We start from the raw sequence: 17,857 nt of genomic DNA on the forward strand, positions 1-17,857 counted from the left end.
AGTGTCACAACTCAAAAGTCAAAAATGAGAAGTAAAAATGGATAATGAGCAATGAAAATAAAATGATAAATCAACATCAAGGACTCAATCTCAATGATTGGTCCTCTACATCCATCTGCTGCATGAAGTCATCAGGACCATCATTGGGAATATCATTGTATGAGTCAGAGTCACTCTCTTGAGTAACCAACGAAACTCCAACCAAACCATGTTGCAGCTCATCTGGTCCATCCTTGTCATCTATCTGTGCACTATCCTCTAGATACACATCCCATGATGTTGCCGGTCCCTTCCGATACTCTGGTGTCTTCCTATGTGCAAGATGTAGAGAACTGTGCACTGCAATTAGCTTCTTTGCTCTCCTAGAGGAAAGTCTATTCCTCTTGATAGAGTGGATGAAGCTATATGTGGACCAATTCCTCTCTGTTGCAGAGGAACTAGCAATCTGAGACAATAAGCGAATAGCAAGTTGTTGGATCTCTGCAGTATCATCCCCATGCATGGTCCACCAACCAATGGAGTCAGTGTGACCTAAATCATTGCGATCTTCCCTTGCATCATGCTTGTTGAAGTGACCAAGACTTTCAAATTGCATCCACTGTCTCCTAATTGTTCTCCCTTCTTCTGAACTATACTTCTTTGTAATGGCAGCCCGAAATCCCTTTTTGACCTCTGGATCTTCTATGGGAAGAATTCTACCAGTCCTTTCCACATACCATTTTGGGTTGAGTGCATATGCTGTGATGTGCAAAGGCGTATTCATTTGAACCCACCTATGCTGTATAAGGGGTCGAATTTGGGTCATTTAGAACTCTAAGGAAGGATCTTTCTCACGAATGGCCACCCTTACTTGATCCAACATACTATCAAAAGTCTGATATATTTCTCCAAGAGTAGGAGAATCTGTGTCAGTGTAGTGAATGACTTCAACTACAGGACGTAAAAGTGACACCAAATAACCACAATCTGTCCACCAATCATTATCCAATATCTGAATCTTGATTTTCTTTCCTTCCTCTGTCTTGGATTCTACCCATCTGTTCCAATCTGGAGTCACAACCATGCCCTACAATGCTGACTGCACCTCCAATATCCTTTCTAATAAAAGAAAATAACTAGCATATCTGGTATCAGTAGGTTTGAGAGATTCCTTCCTCGCATGACACCTGTACATGGCTAAAGAGGTATGGTGATTGCAAATAAACATCTGCACATTTCTTGCAGCTGTCACCAAATTAGATACCTACTCAATTTTGCCAATGTCTTTCAAATAATTTATTGAGCGAATGCACACAACAAGGGGTCCAAAAAATATGCCTGTATTTACTTTGAATCATTAATCCTACTAATCTACACATTGCTGCTGCATTTTTCACAACCTATACAACATTTTTAGATCCAACCTCCTCTATAGCATCACGAAGAAGCTCAAATTGGAAAGCTGCATCTTTGCGCTTTCCAAAATAATCAATAACTCTAAGAGAGAAAAGCCCCTCTCGGAAAGTAACTATGATGTTGATAAGTGGATGTTTGGCAATGTCTGTCCACCCATCCATAACGATAGAACAACCTTCCCCCATGCATCCATAACGATAGAACAACCTTCCCTCACTCATGTCTGACTCAGATTTTCCTTTTGCACATTAATATTGGCCACTTGCCTTTCTAATATCACTGTCCTCAACTTCTGTTCACCTGGGGGCACATATGAGGGTCCCACTATTGCAATTGCTTTGACCTTCTCCTTGTAGTAAGGAGAACGACTAACATGGAAAGGAATGCGATTGGAAAAAAGAAATTTTCCAATGGCATCATTTGTATCATCACTGTTGAACTTACCATACATCCATGTAAGAGTTGGTCCCACTGCACAAGAATGAGAACCCTTAGTCCCAACAGGAGATGGTGGAGGCATATTTTTCATTTGTTTTAATTTTCTTTTGGAGCTTGTGGCTTCATCAATATTTTGGTGAGCTTGGGCCATGACAATTTTACTTGAGAAGGTACCCTTTGCATTTGCTGCCATTTGCATCCTCAAGAGCTCTAATTTTTGCAATAAGGTTAATTTTGTACATATATGAACCCCTTTGCCACCTACACCCAAAAGATGCATCTTGATCTGACTATAACTCCCAACTCAAGAATGACCACAAACATTGCATTTCCAATGGCGTGCCCCACCTCTTTGTTTTCCTGGTTTTGGTTGAGTTGAAGAGTCAATGATTTTGGTAACATATAACAAAAGAGGTTTGCTTGGATTAAATGTCCCTTTTGCATATTCTGCCATGACTTTGACAGGGTTGCAGTTGCACTGGGAGAAACACTAGTTGCATTGCTGCCATGGGTTTCATTCATCGTTGATGGGATTTCAGATCCAAGAGGACTTTTTGTTTGAATATCATAATCACTATCACTACCAATGGCACTGTGGATGCTCATGCTATTGTAATCAACCATTTTACACTTGCAGCTTGCTGTGTTTTAATTTATTTTGCAATTTTATTTTTTTGGTTTTCTGCCCTGCAGGAAGGGTTTAAAAAAATAAATTCTCATCATGTAAATTAAAATTTACAATGCAAATCTACTAGAATTAAATTTAAATTATTAAAATTTAAAAACTGAAACATTATTATACACACAAAAAAATTTAAATTACAGTGAACAGTTCACTGTGTTTTCATTAAATTTAAAAATTATTAAAAATTTAAAAATTTAAAACATTAAGATTAAACATTACAAATTAGAATTAAAAAAAAAAAAATTACAATACTGTTCGTTGTTCACTGCTCAACAAAAAAAAATAAAAAAAAAACAAAATTTAAAAACTACACTACTGTTCATTGTTCAGTGTTTAGCAAAAAAAATATTTTTTTAAAAACAAGCAATGTTCATTGTTTACCTAGAGGTCGATGGCGCAGGCACAGGTCAACGACAAAATGAAAATTTCAGTGAGGAGGTTGAAAGGCCATAACGTCACGGCACATGGGTCGACGACGATGGCAGTGTGGCACAATGCACACGTTGGAGGTCGACGACAAAGGAGCAACTTGCATGTCAATGACAGTGGGCACAGATTGACGGCACACGGGTTGGTCGAGTTGCGGGTTGGAGCAACTACAAGTGCTGCAGGGGTCAAGGCTGGACTCTAGAGCAAGTGGCGTTGACTCTTGACAAAGTGGGGTCAACAAGCTGGTCAAAATTACTTATAACCTGGGCAGATCGAATCCCTTGTTCTAGGCAAGAATTCATGGTAAATTCCTGGGCATGACTTTTCCTTAATTGTTAGATCGAAAGCATTTAATCCAAGGATAAATTTGGGAGGAATCGACTCTCGAGGGTCTAAATACTTGGAGCAAAAGTTGTATCATTGCAATCAGAATTCTGGCAAATTTCATCTTCACTCAGTGCTGGAGCGGAGCTTCATCTTGGAGGGACCGAGTTATTATCCTGGACTGTCATTCCTATAGCTGAAATTGAATTTGTACCTCTAGAAATTATATTGTGGGGCTATCTTCTCTGGAGTTGTATTGCTGAAAATGAAACAGGTTTCTCAATCTTACTGTGCATTGTAAATTCCTTCCATCAAATCAATTGAAATTGTTGTTAGCGCCAAAACAGTAAACTATCTACTGTGCGATGCTTCCAGTTTATTGGTGATATGTTTGACGAAAATTCACACTGAATTGTGTTATATATTTTCTGCTGTTCATGCTCTGAGTTAGTCACTATGTGTTTGACGAAAGTTTTGAGTGTGAAATGTTTGTAGAAAGTCATCAATGAGGTTTTAAAATTTGTTGAAAAATTTTGGGTATAAATTTTTTGCAAAATTTAGTGCTGGTATATTACAATTTCCCTTTTGTGCCTACGCATCCACTTATGTATTGCTTGGTTGACTTTCAATATTTCCTTCTTCTCTTCTTCAGATAGGTAAAGCTTTGATACCTGCCAACCTTTTGGCTTTTGGACCGGCCTCTTTCTCTTTCTTGGGTTCTTTTTTGCCAGAGGGCATGTGTTCTGCAAATGACCTGTTTGAAAACATGCACAACATCTGAAGGACGTTCTCTCATAATCTAATGCTTGGGTCCACTTTAAGTTTTTATGATTTAGTTGGATGTGGTTAGGTAGAGCTTTTCTAAGGTCTATTTCAACACCGATTATTGCAAAAGAGAACAGACCTTTTTCTGTTCTTTCTAGATCCATCTTTTTAAATTTTCCAAGAGTATTCCCAATATCCTCTAGACTTTATGATGCCTGAAAGGAAGAGGGAGGTTTGGGAGTCTCACCCAATTCGACATTGCCGTAACCACCATGTTTGTACCGTAAAATTCTGGGAACCATGGAGTTATGAAAAGCCCTGCTCTACCGCAGAACCATGGCCCTTCATTCAGGACAAACTCCAGGTCCTTCTGTGTATCAAACTAAACAATGAAAAAACCTTTGAACACAAATAGAGGTCACAGTTGGATGTCCAGGTGGAAAAAATCCATTGGTGCAATGCATTAGATTTTGCCCAAAATCCATTAAACTTGCAAATAAGAGCCTTTGATTAGAGAGTAGTAAGGAGAGAGTTTACCTCTGGGACGTTTACTTCCATGACTGGAGCATGTTCCTTTTGCTCTACAATGTAGGGACTTGGAATATTTTGGATCTGTTCAGGAGGGTTTGATGCCTTCCCCTTTAATGAATCTTTGAAAGAGGCAGGACCTCTGGGATGACTGGAACCCGAAGCTCCACCTCACAGCCTTAGATTCAGTATGATAGTAGCATTCCTCAAGACACCATAGTCCTTCATCTGGAATGGGTTTTGAAGCATTTTCCCTTCAAAAATCGGAGATTGAGAAGATGCAAGAATGCCCGAACTGTTTTGCATATTCTGTCCTAGATTTTGCACCAAGTCCATTTCCTTAATCCATAGAAGTGTGGACTTTCCATTAAGGCTTTTTATGAATATTTGAAAGGGCCTTTTTTCTGTCTCTGTCTGGACAACAACTGAGACAGAGTTTGGAAAAAGGGTGGAGGCGACATTCCTAAACATCAAGATCCTCTCCACTGTGGGTTGCTCGACATAAGAGACAAAGTACACAGACAAAAATAAAAAAATAGAAGACAAGCAATGAACATGTCATTTGCTCCTCCCACGGCCCTGTCTATATATAAATAGATTACACATTTGTCCGCCCTTTGTACACAGACAAAAATAAAAAAATAGAAGACAAGCAATGAACATGTCATTTGCTCCTCCCACGGCCCTGTCTATATATAAATAGATTACACATTTGTCCGCCCTTTGTACACAAATATTATTTTGGGAAAGTGCCATGGCAGGGAATTCATCCGCAGAGCTGAGACCCCATATCTCTTCAGGGACCAATGAAGCACAACAATGAAACTTCCGTTGAGACACCCCCAAAAGAAGCCAGAAACGACCACATCGAGGGGAAGAAACCCCAATAGAGCACACATTTCTCGAGACATTGGGCGCCATGAACCTTTAGAGGCAAAATTGAACTCGGTGGTGGCATAGCTTGCTTTACAGAACGAACGAACCCTAGCGCTGGTCTTTTTGTACAATGCATGTTATAGAAGGCACCAAAATATTAATATTGTTATTATGAATTTATTAATTTCACATATATTATAAATTAATATATCTTATATTTAGAGAATTTTATAAATTTATTAATATAATGTGCAATATTAATTATAAATGAAGATAAAAAATATATAATTCCAAATATTTTTTATATATTTTGAAAATTTTGAATATGTATATAAATGAACTTAATGGCCAACCTCATATGAACTTCATCAGAAAATTCAAATTCGAATCGAATTTAAACATTGCCGAACTCAAATTCAACCCGAACCATGTGACATAGGTGGTGCTTTTTAGGGGCTGCTGGCTGTCAAGCTGGATGCGAAGTGGGTGAGAAAAAAATTCTCCTATGGGGTCCCCACTTTTGGTTGGTAACAAATCCCATCTATGATACTAATGGGGATGATTCAAGGGAGGAAAATGGTGATTTTGCGCCTCTTGGACAGCCATGTTTAGTAGGTGCATGTGCAGAAATTTTGATAGTGATTTGCAGCTATGTTTGCTTATGTATATGACTTAAAAGTTTCAATTTTTGGAGCTTGTTAGAGGTTATGAAAGCACTGGAAATTTCCAGCCATCCACACCTTAAGTTTTGTGTGAAATTGCATGTGATTTTTCAACTGCAAATCATGTTTTTAGTGCTGGAAATTGTATGGAACAGTAAGATATTCAGTTCAAATATTATGAGTCATTTCCAGCTGTCAAATAGTAAGGATAATTTTATTTTTCTGAAATTTCATCTCATACTTCATCCTTTTGCTTCATAGAAGACATTTTTCTGTTGGAGTATAGAACCTTTGTTTTCTTGGAGGTGTAAAAGATATGTTTATTGCAGATCAGCCTTTTAAGAGACACATGGTCGGAAGTTTGCTGGTTGATAATGGGCTAATATGTGCATTTTCTAAATCTTATTTTGGCCCACTTCAACATTGGCTTGAGTCAATATGTGTTGGAACATGCTATGGTTATTCTTGAGGGCACTTTGTAAACTGACGACAACCATTAATCTCAAAAATGCAATCCCTATGGAGCTTGGTTTAGAAGACAACAACAAGGGTGCATTGGAATGCGATAAGGTGCTCGATGACATGTTGAGAGATGTAGATATATGTATAATAATAAACTTAGGTTCATTGTTGTGCCACACTTAAGAGGCCGCCACAATTTGTTTCTGATTGAAATCATGGCATAGCCATGCCATGATTTATTTGTTATCGAAATTGTGGTGTGAGAGGTATTTATTTTAGCCATCAGGATGATTTGAGAATTCAAGCCATAAATGTTATGCAAAGTTCTACAAACTTATATTGCATAATATTAATTAATGTATATATATTATATAGGTAATAGTTAGCCAGCAATGTGTATATATGTTTCTTAAATTGTATATACATTAGCTTTATAAATAATTAATGAAGTAGATTAATTATTATTTATATGTTTATATAAATAATTAATATTTATATACATTTTATTAAAAAAAAAAAATATCTATATTTTTTGGACTCACCACTTCCATGGAATGTTTATATTCTGGCTTTTCAATAATTTGATGGATTGGCATCCAGAATATCTGAATCCTGATAACTCTGCATGGGATGCAACCCCAATTCTATAGCGTTGATGTGGGGGGAGATGTTGTGGGCTACATAGTACATACCGCACTTGGGTGTAGGATTGATGCACCTGGTACTGAATATAGTGCTAGGTGCATGCACCTTGACTCCATATTAACTATGCCTAACACTAACACTAACTTATATTAAGTTAACATTGTTCATTATATCCTATCAAAAATCAATTATTTTTAGACACCTGTCCTTATTAGTAGGTGCTTGTGTAAGCATCATCTGTGATGTGAACTTTGAACTTCAATTTGAATGATCAAAATTGTTGTATCAAACGATATTGGATTTGTTTCTGGTGTTAAAACAGTATGCTCTAAACAATCTTGAGAGGAAAAATGGTGAAAATAAAATTGTGAATATATAGACATGATGTGGCTTTAGATAATGTTTGTGTTTTTACTCTATTTATACTTCGTTGATAAATGTTAAGAATGTCGGTCGATTGCAGTGAGGTTGACAAGGCACACCTTAGATTAGCTGCTGCAAAGTCTGTTTTGTGACTTGCGAGACGTTGGGAGTTCCATATCTCGCCTCAATTGTTTCATCTGACTCTGTTAAAAGCTCAGGTTTGCTGTTTGATATATTGCTCCATATTTTAAAATGTTTTCTAAGAGGATTTAAACTCTATACTATGACTGTTCATAATAGAAAATATTTTTTAGTTATGATTTATATGACATTCAAAGTGCTTTATCAACTAATATGTATTGTATTTTTGTATTAATATATCTCTGCTTGTCAAAATGTCTTTGGAGGTTGACTTCTAACTGAATATGCTGTATTGAATGAATGAATGAATGATATTTTAACATCCACGAGACTAAAAATAGTCTATGGGACTACCAGCCTCCCTGTTTTTTTCCTTTTGCAATTCAATCCTTTTCTTACTCAAATTGATGATGAGCTGACCCAACCTTTTAACAATCCCCTCGCTGAAAAGACAATGCCAAGGAGTTGATGCTAACATACTGCCATAACTGTCCCTGATGTCTCTGAAAGCATCACATTCCAAAATGAAATGCTTTTCCGATTCCACTGCCTCAGAAGTGCAAAAAGTACACACCCGTTCTTCCCAAGCTTCTTTAGGTCTCTTGACATTCTTTTATTGGATTTTCCAAAAAATTATGTTGGAATACTGCATGCACTCTAAAAGAATAAATGTGATCGCAGATGTGGAACATTAAATGCTACCAGTTTTTGGATAAAGGTTTCCAAATCTGTCACCTCTTCAAGATTAACCTACAATTCAAGGTCTTCATTTCTTTATGTTTATAAATGATTATATCTTTCATTTGTTCAATGAATGATCATATCTAAGGGTACAAGGTGCATATTTGAACTTGCCACTCAGATATTAAATGGCCACAAAGTTTGATATATGCATATTAACGATTGTAGAAGAAGTCTTTGGCTACCATGATCATGTCTATATTTGCATCAGTTGATTACCTTTAATACATTATTGTTTTGACAAGATTACATAAGTTTTAGTAAGCAAGGAGAACCATAGACAGATCGAATAGACCTTACTGCATTTATCTGAAGAATACTTGGTATCAAGTTGTTTGAGGTAGTTGGCATGCTAAGCCACCTTCAATCATTGATGGAGATATACAAGTACTTTTTTCAGAGGAGAGACAAATAAAGTTTCAAGTGCTGAATTTAGGAATAAAAGGCTATTCAGACCGTGTGATACCTCCAGGGTTGCCAAAAAGTATCTGCACAATATTTTGAAGTTAATAGTATTATAACCAACTGTACTTAGTTTCCTCGGATTAAATCTTTGATCATCTGTTTTCAGAATGCACAATAAAGACTAAAAGCCTTGAAGTTGGAAAAATAATATTTTTAACTCCATGGGAAAAATTCAGATGAGGATCTTATAAGACTTCAATGCAAGGAAATCAAAGCTAAGTTGCACAAAATGTGGAAACGTGTACAAGTTTCTGATATGGGAACACCTGGAAATGTGACATCCTGAAAATTGGTACATTGGGGAAACGAATATAAAAAATAACAAAAATACAAAAAATATAAATAATATATATATATATATATATATTTTAAATAACTCCTTATCAATGATACACATAAATAACAGTTTAGAAGAAGAACCATGTCTATCTTAACTTAGATTTTTACATGATGCAAAATCTCATAACTTCGTGATTTTGGTTAATGGCAATCTCATACCCTCTTACATGATAGAGTCTAGTGGAGGCACTACAATATTACCAATCCTGAACTCCTGAAAATTGTCAAGCTAAGTCACCTGACATGGGGATTCGGGATTCGTAGGATACGGGGATTTGAGTGTTGGATTCGGACACATTGACCCCCCGGAACAGGACATGTAGGATTCGTTATATATTATTTTCTATATATATATATATATATATATATATATTAAAAATTAGATATTTTTTACACAAATTCTAATTAATGATACAAATTTATTGATTTCAAACATAGATCTTCATCTAGATGTTAGTTTTACTGTTTACAAAGTAAGTTAGTAACATTATAGCATGCATAGTACATACAAAATTCAAACACATGTCAGTGGTCACATAAATCATGATTCATAAATGAAAGACAACTTACAACTACAAGATAGTAAGATAAAGACACTGACAGCTGTAGTTTTCTCATTAAGTCATCATATCAAAATGTGTTACATAGGTAGTGCTGGTGCAATGCCAATGGAAAATAGAAATAGAAAATATAAAACAACTATAGGTATACAAGCCTCAAGGCAATAGGTAGCCCATGACTCATGAGTCATCAATCCTCATAGTCATCATCAGAATCAGCATCAATGTCCTCATCCTCATGGTCACCACTGCTCTCCTCTGCATCCTCCTCCTCCCCTGTATCCATAGTTGCCTCTGCATCTGCTGGTATGGAGGATGACCCCTCTAAAATATCACCGTCATCAAATCTAACAGGCTCTAACACTGAATCATTGAGATCCACAACTCAAAGTATGCAAAACTGAAAGAGAAATATGGTAAAAAACATAAAGAACAACACCTTTTTTATTCGCGCAGGTTTCAATTTTGGGGATTTGAATCCCAGAATCGGGACATGTTTTGTCGACACGATGTGTCCCCTTCTGGGATTCGAATCCCCAGCGAATTGTGTTCGATTCACAAGATTCGGACATGTGGCCTCTCTATAATGAATCCAGTTACTTAGTTGTCAAGACTATAATTTTTTGAATGGGATATGAAATTGTACTTTCTCCATTTGAAATCCAATGAGGCTGGAGCTGTTACTGATCTGATTAGCACGGTTGCAAAGGTTCGTGCAACCTGCCAAGATAGGAATGCACAGGGTTGGTGCCCATTGTCACCTCAGCCCAATCCTCCACTTTTTAGGCCGAACTTCCTTTGAAAAAGCCAAGGGAGGAATCCCAAATATTACCTCAACCAAACAAGAGAAGATCGATGCCTTCCTTGGGGTCAAAGGATGAGGTAGAAAAGTTATTTACTTGTTGTCGTGTTGGTTTTTTGTGTATAGATATCCAACAAAAACTTAACATTAACAAAAAGATACACTCAAAGTACAAGATATAGCATATATGCATCAAAATAAGTACACAAATAATACTCTAACCAATTCTAAAGTTATTTATGAATTTAGAGTAGTGGTTAGAGGGGTTCTAGTACAAATCTATTTGTTTCCCTGTAACTGCAGGCTATAAAATTAATAGAAAAATACATGGACGACAACCAAGTTCCCCTTAAAATACCGCCCAATTAGTGCCAACTTCCAAGTCACTATGGATCAAAGATCTAGGGGTGGAGAAGCTATGTAGGACTAGATTGACCTTGATGGATCACTTGCAAGCCTTTGGACTGCAGCAAATTACAATTTCCAGCAAGATGGAAATTGAATTTCTGAGGTCAAGGGATCAAATCACTCTGGGTACTGTTACTCCTTATGTTAGTAAGGGTACATACATATCATTGTAACTTTTTTCACCACCACTGTAAGCCCAAGGTCACAAGTCAAAAGGCATGTGGAACGAACAAAGTTCGTATACTCAGAGGAATGCTTTGATACCAACGTAACAAACAGGGTTTGTATACTCAAAAGTTAAAAACTCTAGAAAACTTGGAATATGAAGATCTCCATTGAAGATACAAAAATATGTGTTAAAATGTATGAATGAGAATGATGTTACAAATGAGAGTGAGGGCCTGCTTATTTACCATAGGCAATTGTCCTTTTTTGAACAGTCAGGTCCTTAGGGACGTACCTCTTCATTCACTAATTAATCGTTATTTATGACGCGTTATTATTATTTATATTTATATTTTATTCACAACATTGTCTTTCTCCTCAAAAAGCTTTGTCCTCAAAGCTTATTGATGAAAAGGGTTATCTCTTTTTCTGTTTTGAATGTCATCTCGTTTCAGAACTATCATCTTCGTTGATACAAGATGATATGATCCTTTGAGTGATAAATAAAATTGGCGAACTGAGAATAGATTTGACCATCCTAGATTAATTTTCTATGGAATCTTCAGGTCACTGGAAATTTGTAATGAATTGTTATCATAGGATTGGATTCTGCAAACTTCAGTATTCCTTGGAACATAACTCTGTTGATTCCGTTCTTAATGGTTCAAATATGTAGATTGACTTAATTGTCTACTCTTGTGATTCAGATGTTGATAAGGGGTTCTTCTGGTTGGAATTTCCCTTATCTTGTGTGTGGCAGTTTCCTGATTTACTTTAGGTACTGTTGATGTTGAGTTGGCTACTGAATCATCACTTAGAATTTCCATTGTTTGAACTGCAACATATGAATATGTTTCAACGTCTATTGGTTTCTCATCTTCTTGAATTGTGATATTTACTGGATTGGAGTTCGTATCTTTTCCTTAAACTTGGACCGAAGACTTCGACACTTCCTTCGTGATAAATTCTTCTAATTTGTGTTCAATGATTTCTTATCGTTTTCAAGTTTCTTAATTTGAGTGAGTAGACTCTAATTATGATTTTTGAGGCGTAAGAGTTCCTCATTTTCTTAGTCAACTTTATTTTGGCATTTAAGCTTCTCGTCCTTTAAACACTTGATTTTTTCTAATAATTTTTTGTTAAAGTCCTTTAAGCGTAAATTTCCCTCTTCTTTCTCTGATAGACTTTCGTTGAATTTCTTGTCAAAACTTTCTTTTTCTTGTTCTAACTTGTGCTTCCTAATTTTACACTTTTTGACTTGTGCAAGTAGTTTCTCGATATGATCTTTTAAACAAGAATTTTCTTTGTTTTTATTGGATTTGGCTTCCTCAAGCTCTTTTTGCTACTCTTCGATATTGAGTTTTGATTCATTTGATGTATCAATTTTATAACATCTTTAAAGTTTTCTAATGAGGACAATATCGATTTTGACTTCATTGTCATATCTCGAAATGTGATCATCTTTCCCTTATAAGAAAACATCAATTTTTTTTCTATGTTTAATATGAACGCACCCAATTCTCTAAACCAAGGTTGACCAAGAATTATGTCAACTTGTATGTTATACATTTTTTCAACATGAAATTGAGATATGTACTCATAATGATCTACTGTCATTTGTAAATTATTAATTTCATATTTTTTCCAAAAAGATCTGTTGTTTCGCTTAAATTGGCATCTGAAATTAACAATCGATTCCCCAGATTAATATTTATGTAATTTTCGTCAATACTTGTACTAATAGCGATATTAACTTTTTTCCCTTGGATAGTCCCTCTTAATATAATTAACTCATGATGTGTGGTTAAAATACCCTTATAGGAAAATCATCCTTCCATTATTTTCGAATTAGGCTCCATTCTTGATCTCAAATATTTTAATACTTTCGATTTTTTCTTTTATTTATTATATTATATAATGTAATGTTCCAAAATAGGAAAAACGATGATATGCAAGGAAATAACAATTTTTCACCTCATAAATTTTTTAAACAATTAAAACACACCCATAACAATAAAAAATATGGAAGCGGCTAAGCCATTTTATTATAAACTGGTGCGAGAGTACGCAATACGGTAGGAATGCATCTCGGCTTGCCTCAAAGGCAAGCAGAGCAAAGCCTAGGCGAAGTAATGACAACTCGGAGCTACAATCAACTGACCAACTGCTGAACTGCGCAGTGCCCAGTAATTCTGCACTATTTGCTGCAAAGATATGGCTGAGAACCCCAACTCTAGTGCTTAGAAAATTCTGCAAAATTATTTCTAGGCTTCTTAGGCAAAACCCACAAGAACCCAGAAATGATTTGGCCTGGTTTTGACCTTCCAAAATCGACCCCCAAAAGGCCCTACGCCCTCCAAACTGCTGAAGCACACAACCTGCCAATACACTAGCAAAATCCTCCTCAAATACTCCGGAAAAGTAGCAATTCCCTCCACAAATGCTTCCTTATTTCTCCCGACAAGGATCAACCTCAATGGCCGAGTCTCCACCTCCCACGCGTGCCTAATATCTACCCTCTACGCTGGCCGAGTAAGTGTGAAATCCCCACTAAATGATAGCTCTCTCCTCCAGCCCAAAAACTCACCTAAATGACAGCAAATCACTAGAGCTTCTTATTCGGAATTTCTCCCGACCGAAGCTTCCCTAAAGAATGCAAAAGGTCCAACTCGTTTTTTCCCACCATGTCCTCCAGAAATACGCACCACCTAGAGAGGCTGAATACAATTGCTGAAAACCATACTGAAAATCATCTTCGGAAGATTATGGATGAAATTCTCTAGCGTGGCACTTGAAGTCCCCCAAAGAAAGGGTGAGTTCTCGACTTGGAAAACTCTTGCTAAACAACAAGTGACCTAGCTAAGCAACTCGAGCAACTAAGAAGAAATTTGATATGCCAAAGATGATGAAATGAGGAGTGTTGCCTTCCTTTTATAGATTTTGTGGAGCTTGTTTCCCTCCTTCGTGGGTCCCTCACAAAGCCATCGATTTTCCCTCTCATGCAATTCGTACTAATTGCTAGGGAGTGCAGTTTTTCCTTGTGTGGGCGGCCCCCACATGCTACTAACAAAACCAAAATAATTTTGCTTCTAACTTATAAGTCTCCTAATAAAATCGAATGGGCCCCATCTCCTCCAAAATTGGCCCCAACAATGTAGAAATAAACCTTGTTCCAAAATAATTTAGGAAGGGACGTTATAGTCCTCCCCTTCCAAATGTTGCTTGTCCCCAAGCAACTTCAATGTTGGATGCTCAAGTATATGCTCACCCTCCCAAGTACTTGTTGATTTGTGGTAGCATCGGATGTGCTCTAGCCACGAAATTTGGTGAAGAGGTTGGGGTGGTAACATTCTAAACAATTCAGGAGATATTAAAATAATTAATATTTTTAATGGAGTCCCTAAGTCTAAACTTAGGGAAATTAAAATATTAATGTGGATTAACATAAAAATTGTGTTAGAATGGTCCAAAAGACATGGATCAAGCCAGATCTAATCTTAGCCGTTGATTAGGGACTTAATCTCGGCCATTGATATGTCAACGAGAAAAGTATAAGAGGAGGCTAGAGGGTCACTTGGAGAGTGCACCAGATGATCAGTCATTCTATTCTCTAGAGTGGGGTTTGCTAAGAGAGATAGAATCAGTGATCGGAGTTGCAGCTGAGGGGAATTGAGTACAAAGAGACAGAGAGGCAGAGATAGTGCCGAGAGATCAACGCAAGAGCCATAGAGAGTGACGCAGTAGTAGCTAGGGCTGACGCAGGGCCATGCAGAGGCAACCGGGAGTTGTGCAATGCTTCAGAGAGGCCAGCGTAGCTGACGTAGAGGGCAAGAAGGCTGACGCAGACCTATTCAGGGTGACACAGGGCCAGTGCTGGGCAGAGAGAGGCTGATGCAGTCCAGAAAAGCAGACGCTGGGGTTTCTGGTGCAGATTGGAGCTAAGGAGTTGCCGGAAGGTTTATCCGGGGTTTCAGCCAGGACATTTGTCACTCACTGGGAGGTAGTACTTCCAAGGAAATTCTCTGTTGGGTAAGCTGGATTTGGCACCTAGATTGTATTATGAAATTGCTTAATAAGAAAACCCTCAAATAGCTGCACTAGTTTTCCCGCATTGGGTTTTTCCGGGGACATTGGTCAAAAAATAACGGTGTCATTTTGTGTGCTTGTTTCTGTTTCCTTCGGTTGATGATTTGTAATATGTTGAGCATGCACTAGTGTTTATTTTCAGTATTTACATTGTAAATAACTTGTTAAGTAATGGAACAAGTAGACTTAGAAACTTCAACATGGTATCAGAGCATGGTTGCAGATCATAGGAGAACTGAGGACATCAACCAAGCAGAGCAATAGCAGCAGAAAACAGCTATCCCCAGTGACAAAAGTTGTTTATAGCAAAACAGCTACATGGGAAGGGTGACGCAGTGCCTGCATCATCAAGGGTGAGCCAGGAAGAGGCAGCGTAGGGGCTAAGGGACGCAAAGGGAGACTCACACAGAAGCTAGGAGGGCTGATGCAGTTGGCTGAGGAGGCCAGGTTGCTAGTGTCGGGATTGCACAGAGCGTAGGAGCTCTCACCTTCAGGTTGCTGGGGTTTAGGAGGCTGTGGGAAAGTTACAGAGAGGAGCTAGTGAGGTATTGTAGTCAGAACAGTATCTGACAGGGCAAGGCCAAGAGGAGGGAGTTGCTACTGAGGGTTTCTAGCCGAGAAATCCGGATCAGTGGTACGATTGCACAGACGATCAGAGTAGGGGGCATCTCGACATTGACAAAAGGATTTCTAGGAGGGAAATCGAGACTCAGAGGTAGTCACATCGAGAACTTCCAGGAGGGAAGTAGAAGAGCATCATGGCACTGCACAGAGTAAGAGACCAGGACAGGCTGGACAGAGCGTCAAACTTCGCAGTCTGGAAGGCCAGAATATTATCCGTACTTGACAGAAATCGTGTCAAGCACTTTGCCTTGAAGACGATAGCTATCCCAATCGACCCAACTGAGAACGACAAGTACGAGGAGGCAATGGCGAGGTCCAAGAGCATCATCCTTGATAGGGTCAAGGACCATGTAGTACCACACATTGCCGAGAAGGAAACGACAAATGAGATGTGGGAGGCCCTAAAGAAATTGTACCAACATACTTTTGTGCAGAGAAGAATGTTACTAGAAAATCAATTGAGGTCATATCAGATGAAGAAGGGAGAACAGATTGACACCTTCCTCGGAGGACTGAATGAGATCCAAGATCAGTTGACTGCCATAGAAGCCATGCCAGATCAGGAATTGATGGTGAGGACAACCTTGAATGCAGTCTCAGAAGACTGGGAGGTATTTGTCCAGAGTATACTGGGCAGAGGGACACTTCCACCTTGGGATGAGATGTGGGTGGCTCTTCGCCATGAAGAGATCAGATGACAATCAAAGGCGGGAAGCAGCAGTAAGGGGATCAGAGTCAAAAAGGAAGAGGAGGAAGATGTTTTCCTAGCATCTTGAGGGAAAACAGGAAAAGCGGAAGCAGAAGGATCTCTCCAAGATCAAGTGCTTCCACAGTGGGGAGTTGGGTCATTATGCGACCCAGTGTCCAAGGAAGAAGAGTAAGGGAGAGTCTTCTGAGACTAAGGTAGCGCCAGCAAGGGCAGAGAATTAAGTGGAGACAAATGATGATTGTGCCATGAGTGCACATGCACGACTTGTGCGGAAGTGGGGAGACATCGAGCTGTAGTCAAGCGGACTACAGGCGATGAGGGGCAGGATCCTTGAGGTACCCAGCCTCTTGGATTAGACCTTGCTATGAGAGCCCCGAAGAGGAGTAGCAGGATTGGCTGATGTGGGTAGAGACAGATGCGGATAAAGCAACAAAGAAAGCTACAGTGTAGGAGTCTCGAGACAGCACGAGGCTAGCAGGTTGCAAGAGTGCGAGAGGCACGGGAGTGTTGCACTAGTGCAGGATGGCACAGAGAGGTGTGAAACAGTGTGAGATGCAGGGAGTTGTTGCAGCGACGCAGAAGTCAGAGAGGGAGCACTTGTCAGTGGCAGAGGGAGCTTTAGCATCAGGAGGGTCTCTAGCCCAACAGAGAGGTCAAAGTTTGGAGATCAGTTACTTACTTCTCAGTAACTGAGTTGCAATGCAGTAGTGGGCAGCACGATGCAGCATGATGAGAAGAGTTGCAGTGTGGATGCAGTGTTGGGAGAAAGGACTAGCAGCAGCACGGATGCAGAGGGAGTTGCAGTACGGATGCAACAGTGGCAGTGGCAGGGCCATGGGTAGCAGTACATGATGCAGTAGTGTAGGGGATGGTGGGTAGCAGGCCTAACATCAACACAGGGACCGATGCCGGATGATCAGAGTAATGCTCAGTGAGGAGTATTATTAGAGCACAATCCTCGCTAAGAGGGAGTGTTGATTTGTGGTAGCATCAGATGTGCTCTAGCCACAAAATTTGGTGGAGAGGTTGGGGCACATGAGATCTCCAATACCCAGAAAGGGTTTGAGCAGATTCTAAACAGTTCAGGAGATATTAAAATAATTAATATTTTTAATGGAGTCCCTAAGTCCAAACTTAGGGAAATTAAAATATTAATGTGGATTAATATAAAAACTATGTTAGAATGGTCCAAAAGACATGGATCAAGTCAGATCTAATCTTAGCTGTTGATTAGGGACTTAATCT

General features: G+C 38.5%; 1 pseudogene across 1 annotated transcript in view; it reads left to right on the forward strand.

Moving 5' to 3' along the window:
* LOC149157263 (sister chromatid cohesion protein PDS5 homolog A-like) overlaps window positions 1–17,857 on the forward strand; it is a 167,036-nt pseudogene that overhangs the window by 41,076 nt on the left and 108,103 nt on the right. The window contains exon 5 of the transcript XR_016261210.1: window positions 7,673–7,790. The product of XR_016261210.1 is annotated as a sister chromatid cohesion protein PDS5 homolog A-like (transcript). The remainder of the gene's footprint in view (window positions 1–7,672; window positions 7,791–17,857) is intronic.

The sequence above is a fragment of the Pinus tabuliformis genome, chromosome 5_2 (assembly GCF_031772625.1).
Source record: "Pinus tabuliformis cultivar Carrire ecotype Pingquan chromosome 5_2, CPIR1, whole genome shotgun sequence".
NCBI classification, from domain to species: Eukaryota; Viridiplantae; Streptophyta; class Pinopsida; order Pinales; family Pinaceae; genus Pinus; species Pinus tabuliformis.